This window comes from Parasteatoda tepidariorum, chromosome 5, assembly GCF_982258835.1.
Source record: "Parasteatoda tepidariorum strain Cologne lab strain chromosome 5, Ptep-v5.0, whole genome shotgun sequence".
In the NCBI taxonomy this organism is placed as follows: Eukaryota; Metazoa; Arthropoda; class Arachnida; order Araneae; family Theridiidae; genus Parasteatoda; species Parasteatoda tepidariorum.
In genome coordinates, this window is record NC_141759.1 from 51,875,640 (window position 1) to 51,897,234 (window position 21,595).

At 27.6% G+C, this 21,595-nt stretch overlaps 2 long non-coding RNA genes across 2 annotated transcripts; one reads left to right on the top strand and one right to left on the bottom strand.

Annotated features, from left to right (window-relative positions):
* Positions 1 to 1,854: 1,854 nt before the first annotated feature.
* LOC147809343 (uncharacterized) lies at positions 1,855 to 6,105 on the bottom strand. The gene is made up of 3 exons (XR_015433718.1): positions 5,897 to 6,105; positions 4,842 to 4,986; positions 1,855 to 2,050 (listed from the first exon to the last, which is right to left on the bottom strand). It is a non-coding gene; the product is annotated as an uncharacterized LOC147809343 (long non-coding RNA).
* Positions 6,106 to 6,417: 312 nt separating this feature from the next.
* LOC147809344 (uncharacterized) lies at positions 6,418 to 11,314 on the top strand. Its single transcript, XR_015433717.1, has 5 exons — positions 6,418 to 6,596; positions 6,810 to 6,874; positions 8,770 to 8,814; positions 9,536 to 9,622; positions 9,717 to 11,314. It is a non-coding gene; the product is annotated as an uncharacterized LOC147809344 (long non-coding RNA).
* Positions 11,315 to 21,595: the final 10,281 nt, after the last annotated feature.

The following is a 21,595-nucleotide window of genomic DNA, read 5'->3' on the forward strand; positions in this document are numbered from 1 at the left end:
CCACCGGAAGTAAGAAACTTTAGAAACCGAAACTAAATTAAGTGTTGCCACCGGAAGTAAGAAACTTTGGAAACCGAAACCAAAACTAAATCAGGAGGGAAACAACTCAACTCAACTCAGCAGCAGGAGGGAAACAACTCAACTCAACTCGACGGCACCTTCGGCACCGTCGGCGCAGAAACGGCAAAAAGTAACTACTATTAAATTCTAACTTGAGATTCATTTAAACTGAAATAGTTGCAGTGTTATAGTAGTAGCACCTTGGATACATATGTACTATAAAATAGTATCTTTCTCTTGATATACATCTTCAAGAAAGAATAAATAAATGAGATAAATTTTCTTTTGAATATATTTATTTTTAGTGGTAAGAGTACAGCATATGTAAAAAGTATAAAAAGGGAAGAAAAAAAATTTATTCAAGTTGGATCTGAGAATTTGAAGCACGTATATTTGTTTTTGTTCTTACACAATAGACAGAGTATGGTAGCTAGCTTGACTCTATGAAGGTGCTTGCAGATGCAATCATATAAGGTCTATGACCACTATCAGTGGCATCATCCTGAGAAAAAGAGCAGCTAAGTCTTTCTTTATAACTATTGCATAGCTGCCAACCTTAGGAATCAAAAATGAGGAACACTATATGCGACAAAATTATACGCACTAATTACGAGAGTAAGATAAAAATTTAATTATTAAATCATAACATTAATAGACATATATTTAAATATGTAAATTAGTAAAACAAAACTATAAACACTATCTTTTGTGCGAAACTTATAATATTAATGTTTTATAATTAGGAATACCGGTATAATATATTAAAAACAAACATTACCTATTAATATATAATTATTTATCTCCAAATTATAAAACACTGGTAAATAATAATCTACATCATAAACAAATATTTCTGATGTAAGTGTTTAAATACTACAAAAAAAAAATTTCCAAAAATAATAATTTAGTGAAATAATCAGCAACAGACAGCTATTGGAATAATATTTTCCAATAAAAAGCTACTAAAAATTACTTTAGCACAATAACCACAGGATGCATGCTTGTGGCGATCAGAAAAAAGGATTGGTTTAAAATCAAAAATTTTATGAAAATTCAGAATTTTTATAAAAATATCAGATTGGATTTAAAAATTAGGAACAAATCCGAAAAATTCTGAACAGTTGGCAGCTATGCTATTGTCTGCTTAGTCAGCTGTAAAATAAAAGCATTTTTCTAGATAAAAAAATAGAAATCATGTTCCTTTAAAATTCTACAGTGGATCAGAATCCAATCAAAGACTTCAGTTATATTAATAACTGACAACCGTGCCGGAAAATAAAGAGCTTAATTATTTTTATGAATTTAAAAAATATACAATTATATTTAATACATATAGCAAAATCAATGACTGAAATGTTATCTTGTTACGGTACAGAGATATTCATCAAACTAAATGAGACTCTGCATAAACCATTGTAGAAAATCAAGTCCTGGTAAATATATCTCACAGAAAAGCTTTAAGCAGACAATGCTGTGAGACCATTCCCCGGGACAAACATGAATCATCAGCAGAATCCAGGCAAAAGCTAGAAGAGAACAAGTTGCTTCAAATTAATATTGTAATCAAGATACCTTGTTAAGATTTCAACCAATGGTTAAGTATATAGATAAAAGCACAACTCTTCAAATTGTGAATCTAATAAAGGATTGCATACATTAGTTTGAATCAATTTGAATTACAGAGTGAAAGAACATTTAGCACAGAAGTATAAGTTTTAAATTATAAGCACAGATTAACAGAATTTTTTTTAAATATTATTAAATCTGGCATATCCATCTTTTTCCACGCATATGGCATACTTGCGACACTTTCAGAGTGGTCTCACAACTCTTTTGGGTGGAAGCATCACTCAAACTCATACTCGGGGATTTGACACATCTGTCACTTTAAAATCAAGACATAAAAAAGGAGTGTAAATTATTGCAACATTAGCTTTGTTGCTCGATTTTTTCTTTTTGCAGATCCCCAATTTAGTCAGGTTACTTACATCTGAAAGAGAGGGAAAGTGTCTGATTAATATTATTTAATATTTCTATTGCAGCATCAATCAGGGTTTACATATAAAGACTAATGGCTTTAAGAACAAGACAGGACATTACATCACAGCATTTAATAGTTAGTCACAGCACAGATTTTATTATATTTTCTTTACACAACATAAATGACCCCACAGCCAATTATTCAGTTGGTGTGTGCACTGTTGAGTCACCGTTCACCCTAGAGACAGCCACGTAGGCTTCTTAAAGGCACGAGTCCATGATGGATCATGGAATGTGCATGTTGTGTTATCCCCACGATGACTTTTAATGATGAGCCAGTACATGTTGATGTGTTTGTCCATTGTTCAGGTTTGATTGCACTGTTCCCAGTTTTTTAGTATCTAATCATCTAAATTCTGTCGACATCACCAGTTCCTTAATGAATATTATTTTCTAAATCTTTTACAAGAATAAAAAATAAAATCATAAATTAATTTTCTAAACTTATTAGTATCTAGATCAAACATTAAATTAGTTTTTATTTAGAATGCAATAAGTGCCACTGATAAAAACAAAAGTAATAAATATTTTTGAAATAATCAAAGTAAAAGAATATATATTATTAATAAAAGAGGAATATACTAACTGGTAGGGCACTGTCTTTTCCTTAACCACGGTGTGATTAAAGACAAATACTGATAAACATTAAAAGATCATTTAATTCATTCTGACTTTAATTATTTTATTAATACTGTAATAATTTATAAACAGTGCTGTACTAACAGTAAACAATCCGTACTATAACAATACAGTTGAGGAAAAAAAACTCACAACGATTAAGGTATAATGCCACTGTTAAAAATATACAATTCTCCGAATAATCAAAACATTATAGTAATAAAAGAGAAAGATACTAACTGAGAAACTCATATTAGCTTCTGTTGAGTCTAGATCTCATTTAAGCTAACAAAGAATAGAATTAGATCAATCTCCGTGCAATCTAAAAATTTTTATAATCTCTTTTAGTGTTCAACATATACCCATTGCTATTTAGAAATAGCAATTGGCATTATTCATTAGCGTTATTAGCATTATTAATTTAGTATATTTTACCAAAGGCATTTAAAGTGGCAGAGTATTTATAATTCAGGTACAATGCTCTAAACAATCTTCCCTCTGTCCTTTAAGGGTAGAACCAGAATCATTGAGAGAGAACTAGTCATAAAATATTCTATTGCATCTAAAAAAAATTCTGCATTGTGTAAAGTAGCACAGATAAGAATATTAGAAAAAAAACACTCTCTACTGAATATTTTTCTTTACAGCATCATAGTAGTAAATCTGTTCAAGTACTGTCAGGGATCTGTCCAGACATTCTGTAAAAGGTCCGTATTTGTAAAATTGGGAAAAAATTACTTGTAATTTGTGAATATAAAATAAACGTTAAGTCACATTCTTTCAACCAGGGTCCTGCTTTTGTGAATTTGTGCAAATAGGGTCTGTTATTGCAAAAAAAAAAAAAAAAAAAACTTTTTCAAGGAGTTTTTAAATTGTAAAGACTTACAAGATTATGCCCAACACTGTAAAATTATAATTAAAAAAATTAAAATTTAAAAAATAAACAGCAATTGCTGCTACTAAATTAGAGATGCAACACACAAATATTTGGTATTTTGCCTATACTGCTGAACGCAGAATATTCATTTCAGAGGAATAAAGGAAGAAGTGTCTGCCGAAGACAAAATTTATTTAGATTACATCTGTCGTTTTCCCCCCTACCCCCGGAAGGGTTTATTCGATTAACAAAGCAATAATGAAGATAAACGAAATTGTGAAGGGGGTAAAGGATAAATTATTTTGTGAAATGTCCGTTTTTATGAAAAGATATTTTGTGAATAGTTCGTTAACGGACCCAAATCTCTTCTAAACAGATATCTGACTGTGACTACTCTTTCTTATTTGTATGGGATGAGTTCTGGTTATCTGGCTAAATGTCAAGACAAGATTACAATATTTTTATATTATTAGTATATAAAGTTGTGTATAAATACACTTCTTTTTTTAGCAACTTTGCTATGCATTCTTCAAAGATGTTTGCCAGTTGAATATGGCCCTGGCAGTTTAAATGTATGTGTACCAATACATCCATCCACAGATAAAGCTGATTCACAGAACATTAGCCCAAGTAAAATTCACAAAGTTTTAATTACTTCATTGAATCGCTTTATAGTGACGTTTTCAAGATTAACAAAATGTTGATACATACGCTGATCTTTCAGCAAGAGAAATTTCTAAACTCTTCGTTCGAGAAAAACAACTCAGAAATATTTCTGTATTGTGATCTGCCGTGCCAACTACAATCGCCAAGGTGCTAAACAGATTTTAAACTTGCAAATTTAATAACAAAAAAAAAAAAAACACATGTAGATAGTTGTCCGGGGGTGGTTACGAGTTATACCTTCTGAGTTCCCTTCTCTTTTTATTAGTTCCTGGCGGCTGGCTACCCAGAATTATTCTCCCACAGATAACCAAACAAAATCTCCCCAATAACCCCACAAATTTTATTAACCACACAAGCCAGTTTTTTAAAGTTGGGCATTGTACCCAATTGCACATCATTAGTTCCTTTATTTTTAAGAAAAGCAAAATAAATTATTATTTTATAGCACAACCATAAGTAATATTAATAAAAAAATAAATAAGTATCTAAATTAGAATAGTTACACAAGATACTAACAATGCCAACAAATGGTTTAGATACATAATCATTAAATATGTAAATAAATTACATTTCAACTTACCAACATGAATTAAGACAAAAACACAATCGTCCCTTCACAACTGCACACTTAATTTGTCCACACCGATTCCAGGGTGTGCAAACATCGATATCCCATTTTCATTCAGCATTTAAGTAATTAGCCAAATACTTCTCCAGGGAATCACCTAGTAAAAAAGTATTTTATGAAGAGAAAGAAGAAATATGAAAAGTTTGCTTTACATTGTCCACATAAACTGACAAAAATCTTAGGGTAATGAAAAAAATACAATTATAGATATAGTTTGAGAAGTTAAATAATTGAAAAAATTCAATTTCATATTAATATCCAATAAAGATAACTTAAATTTAAGATAACTAGCTAATCTGAATTATCTTCTAATTTATTATAGTATTTGTATTATGTATTTTAAATAAAACAAATTATTGAGTACAAATTGTTTTGCACATAAATGTGATACACCTACAGAATTAAAATTTTTTTTTGAAAGTATGCATGCTCATAATTTATTCAATAGTTAAGACAAAAAAGAATAATAATGAATGCAGTAACTGTGAATGAAAATGATAAATATTATCTAAATTTGTTCCATTTCTCTCAGAATTTTTTTTTTTAGATTAGTTTACAATAAAATTGAAACAAATTATTTTAGACATGATCAAAACCCTCTTCACTATTTTTAAGAAAATTCAATATTAATCTTTCTACATAAAATAAATTTTAATTAGCAATATATTTCATAGAAAAAAAAGATACCTCTGTATTATGTCACTAAAATAAACATAAATCAAGTAATTTAACTAAATGAAATTTCATTACTAAACTGCTTCACACATTTTCGGCAGATCAAACAAAGGATTTCTAAGGAAGCAGAGAAAAACTTTGATAAATGAATTTTTACAACGATTTTCTTAAAATACATACATTTTACAAACTATTTACTTTAAAATCTAACGCGTGGTATTCACAGATATTTAATAAAATTCATTAACCTTTTTAAAAATTTCATGTAATTTTTTTATATACTGCTATGAAACGTACACTAATATTATAAATTTTTAATTAATAAGAATTACCTGTAATTAAAACTTTCATGATGATAAAATATGAAATCCCGCGCAGACAAATACATAAAATGGCTTCCTCTAACAATAGCTTTTGTTTAAACAACGCCAATTGCTTTGGCGAAAAAGTTTGGTCACACAATCAATATAGGGTTATAAGAAGATTGATGGATAAAAGCTAGCGTCAAGCTCACTCCGCCCAGTTACCAATTCCTAAATTGACCAAATATCCGCAACAGCACCTCCGCTTCGGTAGCCCGACGAACTGCACGCGAAGTCGAGCACTTTACGGTAGAACAGTTTAACGAGAGCCAATACCGCACACCCTCGGTCCCTACGCAGACTGATCCAAGTGGCCACCCACCCGCACACTGACAGCAGCCAGTGATGCTTGACTTCGGTGATCTGCTGGGAACCGTGTCTTAACGATCAGTCCACTGCGGGAGAAAGAGAGTTCTCAATAAAATATTTTTTAAACATTAAAGGTAATAACATATTTAATTTAAAAACAGTAAAATAGCCATTTTCGCACTGTCTTGGATGCCCGCCCTTTTATAACCCTAAACTTTGGCGATCAGCTGAAATGGGTGATTGCCAAACGAAATCTACCGCCAACTGCTTGGATGCCCGCTTTTTGAACGTGATTGAAAATGGCGAAAATGTTTGAGCTGGACGTACTCGGAATGATTAAGCAATGAAAAGAATTCGCTAGGTAATTCATATTTTTTATAGTAAATTTACCATATTATCTACAATGTTCTTTCGAATGCAAAGAGCTGCACCAGTTACTCAATTAATTCATAATGGCTTGGATATTTTTACTTGCTACCCATATATTAACCCATATAGCAACTACCTCACTACTGAAATCAGTTATTTTGCATCTATAGTTTCCTGTCACATCATAAACAAAATTATTTTTCAGAACCATTTTCTAGATTTGATTGAGCTGGATTTTATATTTTGTCATCATGAAAATTTTATTTACAGGTAATTCTTATTAATTAAGATGTATAATATAAGTGTATGTTTTAAAAGCATTATATTTTAAAAAATCATGAGATTTTGTTAATATTAAGAGATTATACTAAATTTCCTGAAAATGCAAAGATTTAGAATTTAAATTACATAGTTTGTTTTCCTTTATGTGTAAAATTTATGTATTTTTGAAAATCATAAACCAAAAGAAAAAGTTTTCATTTATCAAAGTTTTTCCATGTTTCCAGAAATCTTTAGTTAGATTGTCTAAAATTTGCAACGCAGTTTAGTAATGAAATTTCTTAAATTTAAATGAGTTGATTTACGTTTATTTCAGAGACATAATCAGGGGTCTGTCCAGGCCGAATTTACTACCGTTTAGCGGTACCTTCACAAATTCAATTTTAGGAAAAACGGAAGTTTCACAAAATATTTTTCTTAAAATTTTATTATTGTATCCCTTAAGACACGAAAAATTCATATTTTTACCATATTTTTGTGTTGATTTTTTAATATAATTTTTAATTTTTCACAAATTATGTCTAAATTTTCACAAAATAGGTACCTCTCAGAAAAACCTAGACAGACCCCTGATAATACAAAGAGATTTTTTTTCTAGAAAATATATTAATTAAATTTTATTTTGATAGGAAGCTTTTGTATTGAATTTTCTTCATAGCAGGGGAGAGTTCTTAAATCATATTCAAAATAGTTTTGTTTCAATTTTATTATAAACTTTCGTTAAAAAGAAATTCTAAATATGAATCTGTAAAGAAACAGAAAAATTCTTATTTTGAATTTTAGATAATATTTATCATTTTCGTTAACAATTACTGCTTTTATTATTCTTTTAGATTGTCTAAACTATTACATAAATTATGAGCGTGCATTGCATACTATAATCAAGAAATTTTATTCTATATGTATCACATTTATGTGCAAAACAATTTGTACACATAATTTAATTTTTATTTCAAATGCATATAAAATTATTATATTTCTTTAGAATATAATTCATATTAACAAATTAATAACAATTTAAATTAACTTATTTAGATTTTAATTTGAAATTAAATTTTTAATTTACTACAAATTATTTATATTTTTTTCTATCTATAATTTTTATTTTCTCAAAATTCCCAGATTTTTTACAGTTAATGTTTAAGTCAAAAACTACTATGTAAACCAAACCTTGCTTATTTCTTCTGTCCCCTTTACTCTTTTTACTAGGGGATTCCATGGTGACATATTTAACTGTTTTCTTAAATGTTTAACCTTATTGAGATATTGATGTTGTCGCAGATGAATGTATTAGCAAAGATGGCATTCATTAAAACTGACATGGCAATATTCAGTCTGTGAAGAATGCATGACAAAGTTGCTAAAAAGAAAGTGTATGTATACACGACTTTATGTTTACTTATATATATCTTAACTAGATTCATAAAAACATTGTACTCTTGTCTTGACATTTAAGCCTGATCACCACAACTCAGCCCATTCAAACAAGAGAGAGTAGTCAAAGAACTGCATCAGACTTAGCACTTTGATGCTGTAAGGAAAAATATTCAGTAGAAAGTGTTTTTTTCCCTGATATTCTTCTTTGTACTACTTTACACAATGGAGAAAAATGTTTCGAGGCAATAGAATGTTGAATGTTATGAGTTAATTTAAGTACTAATTCTCTCACAACGGTTGTGGTTCTGCCCCTGAGGGACAGAGGGAAGATCGCTAAGAACATTGCCCCTGAATTATAAATACTCTTTCACTTTAAATATATTTGGTTTATACTTAATGAATAATGAACTGTTTCAAAGTAACATTATACAAAACTAAGGAGAGAGAGATTTCTGTAATAAAAATTTGTCTATTGCACAGAGATTCATCTAATTTTATTCTTTTTTTAGCTTAAGTGACAGACAGATTCAAGAGGAGCCAATACGAGTATTTCAGTTAGTATCAGTAGTTAGTACTATTGCTACTAGTATAATGTTTTTTATTTTGATTATTCGACTAATTGTATATTAACTGTGGCATTTTACCTTAAGTGTTTTAGTTTTTTTTCTTCGACTATATTGTTGTAGTATTCTGTTTGCAAATTAAAATTTTAATAAAATATTAAAAGTCAAAATAAATATCTTTTAATGTTTATCAGTATTTGTCTTTAATCTAATGTAGGTTAAGAAAAAGTCAATGTTTTGCTGGTTATTATCTTCCTCTATTATTATTAAACAATAAATTTATTAATATATTGTTTTTTATATTATTTTAAAAATTATTTATTCTATTTGCTTTATCAATTTTAGAAATTTATTATTTTAGCATTCAGTCTCTAAAAATGGTGAAAGATTTTAAAAGTATTTAAATCTTACCTCTTAATAAATGAATTATCATGCATAAGTATTCAACATGGTTGATTTTTACTTATAAAACTTTCAAAGTAATGTAAGGTCTCTTTTTTCTCACTAAATGAAATATGGGCTAAAGAAGAGAACAGAAAAAAAAGCAATGAAAAGTTTATAAACTTTTATTATTAAACCATATTTTTGTTAATATTGGTTTGATGCTGTGGTTATTTTTTAAAGATTTGTATTTTCTCTTTTAAGGTTAACATAGTTCTTGTATCAGAAAGTTAGTTGTTTATGTTATTTTTTAAAAAATTTCTTATTTCAGCCATCAGTCTGTTACTGTCTGATCGGAAAAACCAGAATTAAGTTTGCAAGTTGTGTGGTATAAGAGACAGTCTAAAAGAAATATGAGGTTTGTTTTTTAATATTTGATTCTATTTAAATTTTACTTGCTGATTTAGTAGTATTAGCATAATTCATAACACAAATATTTATCATGTTTTCAGATAAACTACAGTTATATAGTTTGGGCATAGTTATCCAGTAGCACAGTTTATTACTAGCAGTTTAGATGTAGAAACCATTATTTCTTTCTCTTGAATCTAAAATTCCAGACATAGTAATTGTATAATGACTAATGATAAAGTTACAGCTATTTCATTCAATACAATTTCACATTTGCTATGTAAATGGCACACTCACAGGACCTGGCAAAGATTAACTTCAGTTGTTTATACAAAGCGCAAAATTGTTCTGCTGTTAATCTCTTATTTTGTAAAAAAAATATTGCCCACCACATTTCTACAACTAGTCTCTTTGGTAGGCAGTGCAACCGCCAACCAAGCAGTTGGCTGTGAGGTCGTTTATGTCATATGTAAAGAAAATAAATTTTTTTAAAAAATCTGTGCTATGAGTAACTATTAAATGTTGTGATGTTATGTCCTATTGTTGCCTTTTTCTTAATGCTGTTAGTATTTATGTCTAAACTCTGATGGGTTCTGCAATAGAAATAGTAAATAAGGTTAAACAGACGCTACCCCTCTCTTTTAGACGTAAGTAACCTGACTAAATTGAAAACCAGCAAAAGAATTGAAAGTCTGAAACCGAGCAACAAACCTGTCATAACAATAATTTATTTAATTTTAGCAATTTAACTCTCATTGACTAAAACCCATAATAACTATAATACATCTGAATGCTAAAAGATTGAATTGAGAGAATTAGTTCAACCTCATGACAAGTTAGACATATATGGAGAAAGTGGGCCAATTTTTTATTGTTAATAATGGGAGCTTGGTCAACTAGCAAAGCACTAGAGAGATTGTCTAATTGTGGATGTGTGCTCCAATGTTCCGTTGACTGCGTCAACATGAGTGAGCCTGTGAATGTTTTTTTTTTATATATATATATATGTAATTGCATGTGTGCATGCTCAACACTTTTCCAGTAATCAAAAATATCTTAAAATGTATACTTTTGTGTTGAATGTCACTCTGTTACTCAAGTTGATTCAAGGTAATGTATGCAATCCTTTATAGATTTACAATTTAAAAAGCTGTGCTTTTAGTTATATACTTAACCATTGATTGAAATCTTCACAAGGTATCTTAATTGCAATACTTATTAGAAGCAACTTGTTCTCTTCTAGCTTTTGCCTGGATTATATATGGAATTATTCTTTACTTATTTAATATAGTTTGTTTTTAATCTAAAAATTTAATTAGTATTCAGATTGCAGCTTGTTCTTCTACTGATGATCCATATTTGTCCCGGGGAATAGTCTCACAGCATTGTCTGCTTAAAGCTTTTCTGTGAGATATGTTTACCAGGACTATGTTTCTACAATGGTTTATGCAGATTTTCATTTACTTTGAAGAATATCTTTGTGCCATAACATGATAACATTTCAGTCATTGATTTTGCAATATGTAATAAATACAATTGTATATTTTTTAAATTCATAAAAAATAATTATGCTCTTTATTGTTTGGCATGGTTTTCAGATTCTAATATATAGTTGAAGTCTTAGATTAAATTCTGACCCACTGCAGAATTTTAAGGTAACATGATTTCTATTTTTTTTTATCAAGAAAAATGCTTCTATTTTACAGCTGGCTAACCAGACGATAGTTATAAAGAAGACTTTTAGCTGCTCCTTTCCTCAGGATGACCTTATATGATGGCACCAGCAAGCACCTTCATAGAGTCAAGCTGGCTACCAATACTCTTGTCTATTGTATAAGAACAACAAAAAAAATGGACATGCTTTAAATTGTCAGATCCAACTTTATAATTTTTCTTCCTATTTTGTACTTTATACATATGCTTATCTCTTAATTACCACTTAAACATAACTGCCAACTCTACTGGATTATCCAGTAGACTACTGGATTAGGCCAGTTTCTCCTGGTTTACTGGTTTCATTAAAATTTCTCCTGGTTTTTGTACATTTTAGAAAATTCCCTAATATTGAGGAAATTTCCTAAAAAAAATCCTTATTGAAATAGAATTTTTGTGCAGATTATTGCGTGAATATTTAAATAAGTATTAATAATTCATAATGATGCAAACCTCATTTATAAAAAATAGTTCAACGCTTTTTTTTTGTTCCAAAATGTTCAGGTTATTTTTATTCAGAACTCTCTTTTTAATTTAATTAAAAAAATATTTTAACTATCTTTGATGAATTAAATGCCTATTACTATTCAAAATTCTGAGTAAACATCTACTGGATTTTTTCCTATCAGTGTTGGCAGCTATACTTAAAAAATAAATAAATAAAAAGGTAAAAATAAAGATTATCAAAAGAAAAAGTAACTAATTTATTTATCATTTCTTGAAGATACATATTCAGAGAATTACACTATTTTATAGAATATCTATTCTAGGTATTTAATTAACTTTATATACAAGCTATTCATTTATTTATCATTTCTACTATATCACTACAACTGTTTCAGTTTAAATGATTAAATACTTTCTACTAAAGTATGTTAGTAGAAAGTATTGACCAATAGAAGCTAGCACTTGACTTGAAGAAAAGCCGGAGTTATGGGAAAACTTTTATTAAGGAGCTCAAGGATTTTGTATAACTTTGATGATTGTTCTGTCTCTAAAAATTAAATATTGTGCCCTCTTTCCCTGTCTAAGATCTGTATTAGTATTTATCCTTCCTCACGGCAACGACGTTAAATATATATATAAAAGAATGCATTAACATGAGACATCAAAAAAAGCAAAATATATACTATAAGAAAGAGCCAGAACAGATTTAAAAAGTTATTAAAACTGTTAGCTCAAAAGGCATAATATAAAATTTATCATTTAATTCAGTCATAAAAATATTATACAGTCGTATAAACTTGAAATATAATATTCTGCTATTCTTTAAAAACATTCTAATTTATAAAATTTCAAACACAAACAAGAAAAAAAATAATAAGATTTTTTTTTTGAAAGTGACTGACTCAATTTTAACTGTTAGTTCTTAAGATGACTTTTAATGATGTGCGAGACATTCCGTAGATTAATACTTCTCGGAAATATTTTTTCAATGCCCACCACTTCGGGCAACATATGTCCTCATGGCACGTAGCAGGAATTATTGTTAATTTCTGTTCTGTTGGTCCTATTTAGGTGGATCAGCGTCATGCTAAAAGGACAGATAAATTACATCTTGGAAGAAAGAATACAGTTTTCCACTTGATTAAAAAAACAAAGCACTATTAATTCAGGTTATAAAGTAGCAGTAACCATGTAAGATTAAGCAAATACAAATAATTAATATAATGAGAATTAAACGGTTTAACTCTATTTAAGTTGATTTAAATTGAGGTCCAGAATCCCTCCCCTAAAACAGTATTTGGCCTCTAAATGCTTTTAATCAAAACGTAAAGAAATAGAATATAAATGCCCTTTTAACACAAAAAAGACATAGTCTTATAGTAGTAATAATATTTTACGAAATCAGACACAAAAATTCACTTTCTCTGAGTGAATCTACTTTTTTACGCGTGTGGATTTCTGACCCCCAAGATATATTGGGTAGCCGGAACAAAGGAAATATGGTTCTAATAGTTTGAACAGAAGAGAGTTCCAAAACTTGAATCCCTTAATATTAATTTTACTTTTTGTGTATTTTACTAAGTCTGGAATACTTTTTAATCGAATTGAAAAAAGTTTTGTTCACAATTGTCAAATTCGGTTATTCAAATATAATTCCACACAAAATATATCGTTTAGTAAATAATCATTAGTTTTTTTATTTAATATTAGTCGGAAAATTTTTGGATTGTATACAATGACAATCATTTAAGAGAATGCAATTTTAAATAGCAAAATTTCAGTGAAATCGGTCAATTAGTGAAAGTTCTACCTTGCTATTCAATTTTTTGACTCTTATTAAATAAAATAATTACCATTTATTATAAGTTATGTTTTGCATAGAATTCCTTTTAGATAAACGAATTTTATAACTGAGCGCAAAAATATTTCAAATTCCTATAAAGGTTTTGGGGATATGGTGAAATACGCAAAAAGTAGAATTAACATAAATTGCTCAAAACTTTGGACTGCTCTCCTAACAAAACTAGGTATTGGGTTATTACATCCCAGAATTACAACTTACTGCTGTGCTTCGTCTTTCGTTGGCGATATACCAACTTTCCAGAAAAACTTTGGTTATATAACAGAAAAACGAGTTCGCAGATAAATGAGAACGATTAAGTGTAAGCTCGGTCACATTTTCATAATTTATTCATTTTGTACACGAAACTAGCGTTAAGGTAATAGTTTAAAAACATAGGAGGTAGCCGCAATCTGGAAAATACGGTCCCCATAGTTTGGACAGAATTTCACTTTTTGAGTTTTAGTCATATTTTTAAAACTAATTGCTCTCACTTATACCCATTTACCCAAAGATAATTTAATGCAAAAAATAATTTTTAATGAATATTTATTATTTTATTTAATTGCGGGTTAAAAAATCTTTAATTAAGAGGTATAACTTTTTTAATACCATATTAATCTACGTATTTTTCTATTTCAAAATGTAAAGTTCCAAGAGTTTTTATATGGTAGAAGCCCAGAAAAATTTTAATTAATTATTTTTAAAAAAATAATTTGGTGACAATGAAGACATATTTAAATGGGACGATTCATATTTAAAAGTGGTTAACTTAGAAACTTGACTTACGCGCGCGAAGAGCAAAATTTCATTCACATTTTTTTCGCGAATAACCGATTGCTATTCCTTTTTTTTTTTTTAAATTATAAAATAGGGTGTTTCTTTTTCAGTCGTCTAAAAATTTATTCGTAATTTAATAAAGAGATTTGAATAAAACATTTTATTGAATAAAAGCATTTTTTTCAACAAATGTTGAGTTTTATAAAAGCATGTTTCTGATAGAATGTAATTATACATCAGCTCTTTTTAATTTTATTTTTTAGTTTGTACTTTCAATAATTGATACAATTTTAATAATATACAAAGGTAGGCATAGATTTGGAATAATATGTGTATCGATTTCTTCACTATATATTTTATAATTATTAATGCTAATATGTAGTCAACATTTTTAAATATCTTAAAATTTCTCAACATCTCATATATCGTCTTAATCTCAAAATAAATTAGTTACTGTCCACGCGTGTTTCGCAGAATTATTATTTTATTTATATAATTTTTAATTTTAGAAATGTGAAGTTTTGTGGTATTTAGCTCATTTATGTTACACAATATTTGTTTAGTTCAAAATGCTTAAGAGGGATCACTGACTAATTGATCGAAAAGTTAAATTATTAATTCAACTCAGTAAAACTTAAAAGAGTTATCTACCACATACGCATTTAGTTTCAGATAATTTATTTTATTAAGCATTTTTATCTGATATAAGTCGGTAGGAAGAATATTTCCTACCAACAGCATTAATTTTTAAATATTTTTGATAAGCTATTTATTCACTGATTATTTCTGGGGCCATCTTCTAATAATTTCAGAAAAGAAAAAAAAATACCAAAGGGATTTGTTTACATAAATGCTGGAAGTAGTTAAAGGTAGTAGTAGGCTGGCAAGAATGGAGGCCAAAGCCTGGGAAATATTTTGTCTAGTGCATAAAGTGCTCCTTCAATTCATTACTTTTAATTAAGTTTATTCTCTAGCTACAAACAGAATTTATAAATCCGGTTATTTATAAGCGCAGAATAATCAATTCTTTACTATAAGTAAAATTTTACAATCCATCAAAGGTTTTAAAAATCAAATTAGATTTAGGCTCCATGAACTTTTATTTTACAAGTAAATCTCAAATATAGTTTAACATAAAATTACTGAAAAAAGAAGGATCTTTTAAACAGTTAATAATGCAAATAGTTTTGAGAAACTAATTTTTTTTTACAACAATGCATAAAAAATTTAAAAATAAAATCAGATGCTGATTACAACTTTATGCACTTAAGTAATAAGGAATTTATATTGAATTATACACCTCTCAATCATGAACTTTCAACTTAAAAACACAATTTATTAACCTCATATACCATTTTCTTGCTGTATAATAAGATACATTCAACACCTAACTAATTTCTGATAGATTTTTCCATTTTCATAAAGTGCCACTAATTTTCCTTTTAGAATGTCGGAGCAGTGGAACATTATTTTCTCTACTGTAACAATTAAAATTAGTTAAACTCTAATTAAAATTAGCAAATCTTTAATCAATCTACAACTGCAAAATTCAAAGAAAAACTCCAAGTAAAATTTACTCTGCAATTTACTAGAGCCCTCAGAGCGTAGACGTCAATTTTTGGTGAATTTTAATTTCTTCAAAGATGTGAAACTCTTTTGTTTTTTTAAAATCTGAACTTTCATTTAGAAAAATTAAGTTTTTATGCTTGTAGCAAACATCTGTATTTTAATATTTTGACAGGACTCATAATGTCCTTAATAAAGTAAGAAAACTGTGTCATTTGTGTCGTAATTATAAAGTTATCATTAAATTTAAAATTTTGAAAAACCACACATTTCGTTACCACGAATTTACAAGCGTTTGAAATTAAATATTGAATGCTGTGGTGAATATAAACATAATAAAATACATCTTCTTAGTTTTGCTGCCATATTTTTAACTTCTTAAGGACCTTATGAACTCTACTTAAAATGAGGTTATCGTATCGGATGTCGGTGGTGATGGTAAGCTTGTAAATAATAAGTTTGTAAATAAAAGAATAAAACAAAGAAACTTTAGCTGCGATATTTGGTAATAAATAAGTAACTGATCGCAATCAAAGAGCTTAGTGGTAGGTACTTTATTTACGTCGCACTAGAGCTGCACAATGGACTATTGGCAACGGTCTGGAAAACATCCCTGAGGAAGTCAAGTGGTCACCCACCCGCTTACTGACCACAGCCAATGATGCTTGACTTCTGAGTTCTACTGGGAACCGTGTCTTTACGATCAGTCCAAGGCTGGATTAACCATTATACAAACTAAGCATGTGCGTAGGGCACCAGAGGATAGGGGGCACCACAAAGCCTAACTAAATGTTCGCAATACACAATTTTTTTTCGAAACATTGCTTATAAATTTATTATTTTGAGCTTCCATTTTAAGAGTAGGGTTTCAATCATTTTTCTAGTTAACAAGCATTTCTAAGTGCGAATTTTCTCACAACAAAAGAAAAAAAAACGAAGGATGTTATGTATAAAAAATTCTTGTAATTTTTTAATGCGAGTAATTTTCTAAAATAAATTGTCAAATTCCAAATAGAAAATTTTTTAAACTTTTTCTCTCTTTATATATAGACACTCTTGACGTTAATAAATGTACTGATATTGTAGACTCACTTTTTAAAAGTAGAATAATAGAATATATTTTTATTTTAGCTGTTGGTTGTACTGAATGGATATAGATGGCTATTTAGCAAGAACTGAACAGGATAGTTTATCTCCATTATTATAGCCTACCAAATTAACAAAAACTTGATTACAACCATTACCTGTTTTTTGTTTTTAATATACTTTGAGCCTATAAAAAATAGAAAATTATCTTATTTCCAATGTAACTTAAACTTTTTCAATGTTTTAAAGAGAAAAAGAAATAGTGAAATGCCAGCAAAATATGATATGTAAGAAGATAATACTGGTCAAATCTAATTTGTTCCGATTTATAACAATTTTGTCAGAAAAAATCTGTTGAAATATTAAAATGTTGCAAGTTATATCTCTCACAATCTGATTTTATAATTTACATCAGAATTTAAAACAATATAATTAGCTTTTCATAAGATACTGGTTAATTGATTTAATATCCTTCATTTGATTATTTGTGTAGATTAAATTACAGATTAAACTTATGTTTAACATAGTTGAGGAAAGAAATCTCTACAGTTGGCAAAACCGTTATTGAAATATGTGAAATGTTGCAATAAGTTTTCACTGATCCATTATTGAACTAATAAATGAACACATGGTATAACAATCAATGCTGTAATAAAAAATAAACTTCTCCAGAGATCTTGATAATTTTATTTTATCCTTCTTGATTACTTTATGAATTATTTTGAATAAATTATACATTAATGTCTTATCTGCAACCAATCTTTTCTTATTTATATGGAATATGCACAAAACAGAAAGACATAACAACACAATTAAAAAAGAAAAAATGATTTTAATTTTTTTATTTAGTATTTAATTTGGCCCTAAAGTGTGACTTTACATATTTATAATGAGAGAAACACATTTTCAGTTTTGCATTATGATTAAACTTGGTCATATAATACACGAAAAAGATTTGCTTGAATTTTAAGAAACATATTATTTTACTTTGATTAAAAAATATAACATAATGTGTTCATTTATATTAACTTAATTTAGAAGTTAAACGCCAATTTTTAAGCTGAAATAGTTTATTTACATAAATATCTAATTTTAGAAAGAGATATTCTATCCTTATAACTTTTTTTTTTATATCTAAATAAAATTTATCTGTTAGATAAATATTAGTTCAAAATAAAATCAATTATATATTGTCTATATAATCTTTTCTGCATTGATCTTATTTTCTTTAAAAAAAAATTATTTTTAAAATTCAGTAAATTTTTTGTGGGAAAAAAACGAGGTAGTTATTCTTTAGAGAATATAACCTATAATAGTTAAATTTATTCCCATTTTGTGCTGTGCTCAATTGATTGTTCCAATCGTATACAGTTTATTAACTTTACTTAATTAAAATAACAATAGTTATTACTTAGTTAGATTAATAGTTATCTATATAACAAATTTATAACGAAATCGCGTAAATATTAAAGGAGTTATCAAATACCAGAGTTTTCAAAGTACTTAAAAAAAAATTAATTAAACATTTCCAAAATCTTGCTTTATACATCTCAGAATGCATGCAAAGAATTCTTTTATCTCTAAATAGTTTAAACTTGTACAAAAAATTTCTCAAAATTTCATGAAATTGACTTACATAAAGAATAGAAGAAATTGAATGAATTTGCAATCCATAGTAATAAACTTGACATTTAGTGATAATCGATGTACGTATATTCATTTCATTTACAGAACATTTGAATATAATATTAGTTAATGAACTCACTGTTAAGTGTCATAGTATTGAGATAAAGTTGCGGAAACATACATTATAGTTTTGAAACAAATATTTATCACTCTAACACAAACCACCAGAAAGACTGCATGAAATATTAGATTTTCACATGCTTATGTAAAAACTGAGATATGTTTTTATCCTGAAATTATATGTAATTAAATTAAATAAGTGGCTATGAATGATTTAAAAAAAGAAAACTTAACACATTATTAAAAAAAGAAGGATAAAAACCAAAGCATTTACGCATGATATTGATTACTTTTTTTTTCAAACCTCTTCTTAACGTACTTTATGAATATTCAACTAATCATCTAAATAATAATTTTTTAAGAAAAATTACAATCGCAACAGAATTACATAATTGGGTATAAAATATTATACAGCTAAATTTCTGAAAGCAAATATAGAAGGAAAAAAAAATTTATACACAGAAATCAATACAAGTATATGTACCTTTGTACTATGTTAGCACTTTGTTGTAAAATACCTTGATAAGTATGAATACTCTTTAATTCGTTAGAATCCGGAAGAAAGAAAAAGAGAGTACATATAGTATATTTATTTGATTTGAATTAACTCGCATGAGTCTGAAAAAAAAAATACCCTTGCAAACCTTTCTTGCAACGATTTTTAAAAATAATTATTAGACGATTTCACCACTAATTTAAAAAACATATCATCAAAGGAAGCTCTTATTTTATTAAGCATTCAATTAATCCCTTCACCTCAGTTAATAAGTTCATTGACAGTTAGATTTTTATTGGATGTCATTGATACGTGACACCGATATGGTTGACACTGAGATATGATCACACACAAAAGTATCAAATTTAAATTAAATAACTGCCATTTTTGAAGAAGATAATTCAGTTATTTTCTAATCCGGGCCGTTAATATATATTTTACGAATCCTTATAAGTAATGGAATAAAAAACGTGTGTAGGGATCAAATTAATATTTAGGAGAGAAAGAACGCACACGCTGCTGAACTTTGATCAAAAGCATGATATAACGAGGTTAATAAGAGATGAAGGATTAAAATCATCTGAAATTATTTTTATCGGGAACAAAGTTTTAAGGCGTTTGTGATAGAAAGTATATTTCAAAAAAATCAACAGGTATTTTTTATCTCTTCCTGACTCAAAGAACATTTGGTTAGAATTTTTTTTTCCTCCAGATATATCAGATATTTCAATATACATATATCAGATATTTCAAAATACATATATCAGATATTTCAATATAACATATATCAGATATTTCAATATAACATACCAGAATAAGTTATTAGTAAAATAATAAAATCATAGGAACCCGAGTACTTAAGTTTTTTAATTTTAACACTGTAAAAAAAGTTCATGTTTATTTTATCATTTGGATATTTTCGCCATTACAAATACAATACTATTTGCTCGAATTTTATTTAGATGACAACCTGATGAACCGTCAAATTTTCTAACAGTAATGTAAAAGAGTCATTTTTCACTTAAAAAAAAATAATAATGGTAAGAAGGGAAGCAGAAAATAAATCAGTTTATTGAATCAAAATGTACAGGCGATTCTTCAAATTTCTGTAGTTTTTAACCGAAAATCAAAGTAACTCGCTATTTTAGTATCGGAATAAAACCATATTTACGTTATAAAAATAATTATGTTTATAAAAATAATTAAGTTATAAATAAATTAAAGTTAAGTTAAAATAATTAAGTTTATTAATTATTTTAATTAATTAATTATAAATTAAGTTAAAATAATTAAGTTAATAAATAATTAAGTTGTAAAAATAATTAATTATAATCAAGATTAAATTGAAATTGAAGTTATCAAATTTCGCGTTACACGCTATGAAAAACAGACAAAAATGTTTTTCAGATTAATGTTATTGGTATATAAAATAAAATAATTTGCAATTTAAGTATCGGAATAAAATTATAAATAAACATTTTTTCATTATTATTATCCTTAATAGATAGGGTACCATCTTTCTGAACAGAACGAAAAGCTCTTCTTATTAACTCAACCCAGAAATCAAAGTGTGAGCTTTTTTATTTTGTGAATGTAATGAAACACCCTTATTATGCTTAATTCCATTCAGAGATCAAAGTAATTAACAATTTAAGTATCAGAATACAATCATATTCATGAAAGTTATAAGAATAATTTATTTTAATGAAGATTAAATTAAAGTAATCAAATTTGTGTTACATGCGAAGGAAAACCACGAAAAAGTCTTTTAAATTGCTTAATAGTAATAGGTTTCCAGCTTAATGTTGATTATCGCAATAAAGTTATTTTTTAATAATCAATAATTTTTTTTAATCATTTTTGATAAATAGTAAATGCTGTGAAATGCTCTAAATTTTTTTTGTACTTTTTTGAATTTTTGTAGGCAACCCAGATATCAAAGTTACTTGTAATTTAAATACAGGAAAGAAATTATATTTTGAAAGACTTTTTGAATGAAAATAATTAGAATTTAGATTACGCACAAATGAAAACCATGAAAAAGTTTTAATAACTAACTAACTGAACGCTAACAGGCAATTATGAGACTCTATCTCAGCAATTATTAACATTTTCCAATTTATTGTTCTTCATGAAATTAAATGCTTTGGGCAGCTTAGATTGCTTATAAAACTGTTCTATTATATTTTAATTATTTTATTTATTTTTTAATTATTTTTATATTTTTTATATATTTTTAATAAGCACTTAAATTGTTTTTTTTAATATTTATTTCAAGTATTTGAATTTCAGAACAATATAAAAAT